Below are 6,422 nucleotides of genomic sequence, written 5' to 3'. Positions count from 1 at the left end.
CCAATGTTGAAAGGTCTGGACTGAAGGCAGGTCTGTTAAACATTCGATTTCTTCTACTATGAAATCATAAGAACAGCACGGAGGCTTTTGATAATGTTGTTTTCAGCAGTAATATGTGTTAAGAGAACCCAACTTATCTTGTGGACATTCCACAATATGTAAATGTTCTGCAAGTGTAAACGGATAGGCGTAGCGTGTCATGATATAGGAGTGCAAAAACACTTTGGGATGACATTCTTTAATGACGTTAATTATTTTTTCATTGCAATATGCATAATCATGTTTTATTCCTTATTTAATAGAAGAGGTAACATCATGTCTGTTGCTTCAAGTTTATGGATTTTCTGATATATTTATTGATTTAAGGTATCTATGAGAGATGATTTCATTTTAAACTCTGACTTAAATTGAATGAAACATACTTTATTAAGTTTTAAGTCACAAGTGAGTGCACACACAACATAACACAGATTGTGATCGTAGTACTGCCTGGCCATGCACGCTCTAACAAACATTTTATGGCTCAGGTCCCTCCATTTTTAAGAGAGAAATATAACAGGATTAAGTGTGACAATTTGAACTTTCATCACTTCTAGTTCCTTTACAAAAAATACATTTAAGATTCATTGATTAACCGTCCTGTTATGTTGGTTTCTGAGGAACAGCAATAATATTCCTGGGTCCATTTGGCATGTTTAATTATCCAGAAGTGTCAGAAACCAGAAAATCCCAACAAACATTGTTTATATCTCATTATTAGCGCCATTACTAATCATTTTAATCAATATTTAGTGCAATGGTGTCCTTTACCAGAAATCATGGCTCAAAGTGGATAATTCACAAAAAACAAAAATGCATGTGAAAACCTTTTTTAAATGTACATTGAAAAGACTTACATATAAAATACAATAGTTTAACTAGATTATTTTTCAAACATGATTTTAAATTTACATTTATTTTACAAATGTGTCTCTTTATGGAGTGATGTTGCTAAATTAACATGGAAAAAACCTCTTTTGTTCACATTTGCGGCATTTGGCAGACGCCCTTATCCAGAGCGACTTACAACAGAGCAGGGGAGGGTTTTAGGGCTTTGCTCAAGGGCCCAGCAGTGGTAGCTTGGTGGTGGTGGGATTTAAACCTGTGATCTTCTGATCCAAAGCCCAATGCCTTAACCACTGAGCTACCACCTCCCTCACTGTTTAAGGTCAAATTGACCCACTGATTTTGAACCAGAAATAAACAAAATAACAAAACAACAACAAATGAACAGATTAGCAATATTTGTGTGTCTGTGAGTCTCCACAGCACACAGTTGACGTCAATACGTTGCGATAGTAAACGCTGCAATGTTTAGAAGCAGAAATACACAAAAATAAAGAGGTGCAAATGAACAAGGTGCATACATGTATGTGTGCATCTACACAGCACATGAGGGACATGCTATCGCTTTGTGCAGATTAATTTGACACTTCCTCTTATGCTCGTCTGCTCGTCTTGACATCATCAGATGGTTTGCAGACCTGCCACCTCTTTCTCTTTTTTTTCCCCAGCAGCGACTTAGATAGAAGTGAACGATGATAACTATGTTGCTTTGCTGATCCTAAGACACACACACACACACACACACACACACACACACTTACCTCACGTACTCCTCGCTCTCCCTCACTGTAGCTGCAGCGGCTGGGGTCCTCGGCAGTGTTGGGCAAAGTTACTTTTAAAAGTAATGCATTACAATATTGAGTTACTCCCCAAAAAAGTAACTAATTACGTTACTTAGTTACTTTTTATGGAAAGTAATGCGTTATATTACTTTTGCGTTACTTTTGCGTTACTTGTATCTCTTTCACGCCTTACAGGTGTAACAGGTGTAATATAGATAATTGCCATTAAGAAATAAGTTATATAAGGGCAAAAGACATTTCTTAAACATTTAAAATGCTTAATAACTTCTTAGAGAACAATAAGATGATCGACTAACTTTTAAGCACAAGGCTAAACACTTTGCAGTCGCACTTCTGTACACTGCTTTGCAATCTGCCTTCGCCGTCAGGAATGTAACGTGCAATTCCATAAATATGACCTCGTCCTGGTCTACATCATTCTCTGCTTCATCATCAGCTTGAAACATTCTAAACGCTTTTACAAAGTTCGTGCTATTTTTAGTGACCGTGGCAGTTTATCTTCCCACAAAGAGCAAATGAGCTGTGAATTTGCTCTCTTTCTCCGCTGCGATGGCATCGTACATGTGTCTCCCACGGAAAACTTTTATTCTGAGCAGTCCATAGAGCTGCAGTGGTGGAAACGTATTCCAAGTCGTCAAAAGTTTTCTTTAGTTCTGTCTCCATTTCCATATATGCCTTATATGCCCCCCCCACACACACACACATCTGTGATGCTGTGCTTTGCATGCAGATGTTTTTTTGTTGTTGTTTTTTTGAAGTGGTATTTTTTGCAGTTGACAAGAGCTTTTCACCAACACATAATCTACACTTAACCATTATTCCCTTCGCCTTTGCCTCGACTATTTCAAAATAATAAGAATACTTCCATCACAGTAATGTAATGCTCTGGTTTGCCATCTCCGCTTCTGACCATCTTTTGTTCCCGCTGCTCGCATGTCTGAGTGCGCGATTCTACGTGACTACGTTCATTTTAATTCAGTATTTATTTATTTTTTTGCAAAATAATTTACCTGAAAAGTAACTCACATTACTTTTTAAAAAGTAACTCAGATATTAATGTGTAAATTTATAAAGTAACGCGCTACTTTACTCGTTACTCCAGAAAAGTAATATTATTACGTAACGCACGTTACTTGTAACGCGTTACCCCCAACACTGGTCCTTGGCATGTGCTGCCACCGTTGTTTTTGCGGTACCTCAAGAGCCTTTCCCAGCTCCTCAAGAAAGATGCACCTCTTGTACAGCTTTGATGCGTTCCACTCAGAAAAGATCTTTGTTCGAATGAAAAATGTGTTGTAGGCTGATACATTCTGTCTAATTTGACCAGCAGCCAGCACGCAGTCATTCGCTTAGTGCTGTAGGACCCCGTGACTTTATTCAAGTTGCATTGTAGTTTTAGATCATACTTGTTTTTTTTGGCCCTCTCTTGTGCTGATTTCAGCATTTTTGTGCAACCTTTTCTCCCTATTTGGTGCAATAACACACAGGGCTGTGGTGTCTGTGGAGGCAAACATGGAAGACTGATGGGCCCTGTTTTTGATTACCAGCTGCTCAGTAGTGAGTTCAGCCCTTGTTCTGTGAGCTTTCTCTTTAAAATCTCCTGAAGTTGTAGCTTTGTAGAAAAAATTGTCACAGGCTATGTTGTGACCCCATGTGCCATGTCAAGCACGACCCTTGTATCCTGATTCTTCTCTGGGGCTCCTCCAAACAGCTCTCCAGTGTGTTTGCATCACATGTTGCCCAGATGTTTATGCCATATTTAGCTGGTTTGGAAGGTATATATTGTCTAGGCAGTTACCTCTGAATGCCACTAGCCTTTCATCCACTGTGACATTAGGACTTGTGTTCTAGAGTATTGGAAGTTGCTCTATCTACTTTTTCCACGCTGTACTAATAACTGCCAGCTTGTCTGTTTTCCATCTGACAGCCCTTTTCTCTCGATTATCAAATTGGATTACTCCGTAAATGTAATTTGTTACTGCAATTAAGTAGCTTTTTTGCGTATCTGTACTTTACTGAAGTATTTCCATTTGTGGAAACTTTTACTTTAACTTCAGTCCATTTCAAAGTCTAATATCTCACTTTTTACTCAAGTACATTTTACCAAACCAGTCATTCCTTGTTATTTATGAGGATAAAAACGTAACTGATTAAACACGCAGCGATCCTCCAATCACGGTTGAGTTCTGTTTTGAACTGGTTTTGATTGCAGCTTGTGTATCTACTGATCACCAACATACAGTTCAGCATCAGTTCAACCTGTGGCTTTATTAGGTGATTTTTTTTAAGGTTTTGGGCTCATGATAATTTTACAGAACTTATCAATTAGCATTTAACTTAATATAATTCTATCTATAGATCAGTGTGCTGAGGAATATTAGAATCTTTTCACATAAACTGAGTTGATTAAGCAAGGAGTCTTATGACAAGAAAGCATTAGAGCCATAATAAATTATAGTTCTTTGGATACTTAAGTACATTTGAAGGGAAATACTTTTGTACTTTTACTCAAGTGAATGTTTAAAGGGAGCACTTTCACTGGAGTCATATTTTACTCAACTACATGGTTTGTGTACTTTGTCCACCACTGCTATGAAGAAAATATTAAAAATATACTAAATATAGCCCTGCTTGTCTCAGCATCCCACAGACTGGCTTTTGATTTATTCTTTAATTTATAGACCCCATTCACGATGAGGACCCCTCAAGTATGCATGCAAATTAATTTTATCCAGCTTCTTCCACTTATTCCCCACAACACGGCTTGTTGGTCAATGTGGGTGGAGTTTGCCCACGGGAACAGAAAAGGTTCCCATCAAAAGTCATAACAACACCACCTGCATTCTCACACTTTACAGATAAGGTCAAGAGAATAGAGAGAGAGAGAGAGAGAGAGAGAGAGAGAGAGAGAGAGAGTGTGTGTGTGTGTGTGTGTTGTCAGAACTTAGAGCCCGTCTATAAGCGGACATATTTGCAGGGTGGCTTTCACATTTTGTAAATAGTAAAATATTTTCCCAGATATTTAGACTTATAAAGTAAGCTTTGGATTTGTTTTATTGCTTTAGTTTATCTGGTTATCATGTAAATACTATTAAAATTCTAATCCCAAATGGTAAAGTAGTAACAAGTTTGTTTACTACACCTACACTTTACGACAGGGTCATGAAAGACCGAGGCTCATTGCTTCACGTAGGGAGCGAAGGCTGACCCGTGTGGCCCGATCCAACAGTCAAGCTTCTGTAGCTCAAATTGCTGAAGGAGTTAATGCTGGTTATGCTTGATGGTCAGAACTGTTTCGGTAGCAAAAGGATGACCAACACAATATTATGTAGGTGGTCATAATGTTATGCCTGATTGATGTATTCCCTCTTCAACAATCTATGGAACACCCACTTTTTATTGGTTAACACCATTTTTCTTTTGCCACCATTACAATTTCTGCAATGTAACAGTGTAGAAAAGCACCCAGACACATTTAAAAAAAAAAATGCATTTGGCACACAGTCTTATTGAGACCACAGTTTTATTGTGAACCATCCAAACCACTATCTAGTTTGACTTGTTAGACATCACAGCATTTTCCAAACCTTCCAAACCTTCTCTGTAGCACAAGGACAACAAGTGTATCTAACATGTTGTCCTTGTGCTCTGTGTCTGTGTGTGTGTGTGTGTGTGTGTGTGTGTGTGTGTGTGAAATCTAGACAAAGACTGTATCATCTTCAGCAGCTGCGGAAACTCAGAGTTTTCCAGTAATCCTGAAATCGTTTTACACTGGGGCTATAGAACGCATTTTGACTTGGTGTAAGTAAAATCTATCAAATTTATATTTACCTTTTGCACACTAACTATATTTGCAATACCACTTTATCATTATCTAATATATTCTCACTTATTTTCTTTTATATGCTCATATTTTCTCTTAATTTAAACGTATAGTCCCTGTTATTTAATGCACAATTTTCTGAGCAGCCGATCAGGTTTGCATTTCACTGCAAGTTGTATTCTGCATATATAACTATGTTTGTGACAAATAGAAATCTTAAAATCATTGATCTTGATATATATATTGTGTCTACAAGTGAAACAACTGGTTTTTAGTGATTATCACTTTTATCATTGAAGAGTTTGAATACTACTTTAACAAACTCAATATACACAATATTGACTATGGTAAGTTCGGTATGTGTTTTTTGATCACCACATTCCACATTTATTCCTAATTTACACATATATCTCCTCCACTCTTCTGGGAAGATGTTCCCTGACATTTTGGAGTGAGCTTGTGGAGAGTTGTGCTCGTTCAGTCGAAAGAGTGTTAGTAAAAATTATGTGTGAGGTGATGAGGACTGTGGTGCAGTCAGCGTTCACATTCATCCCAAAAGTGTTCAACAGGGTTTGAGGTCAGAGCTCAATAGCAGAAGATCTTCCAGTCCAACCCATATATCTTCATGGGGTTTGCTTTGTGTACAGGGGCATTGTCCTCCTGGAACATGTTTGGGTCTATTAGTTCAAGTGAAGGAACATTTACTTCTTCCCACTGTATCCAAAGACACCCTGTACAATTGTGTGCCTTCAGCTTTGCTATAACAGTTTGAGAAATAACCACATATGGCTGGGAAAATCAGATGTTTCAATACTTTGTGAAGGATATGAAGAACACCCTAATAGCGTCCACACACTTTGGACCACATAGTGCATATGTTACACAAATGACAATAGGATCTTTTGATTATA

Source organism: Silurus meridionalis, chromosome 24 (genome assembly GCF_014805685.1).
Source record: "Silurus meridionalis isolate SWU-2019-XX chromosome 24, ASM1480568v1, whole genome shotgun sequence".
Classification (NCBI taxonomy): domain Eukaryota; kingdom Metazoa; phylum Chordata; class Actinopteri; order Siluriformes; family Siluridae; genus Silurus; species Silurus meridionalis.
This window is presented reverse-complemented; position numbering follows the sequence as displayed.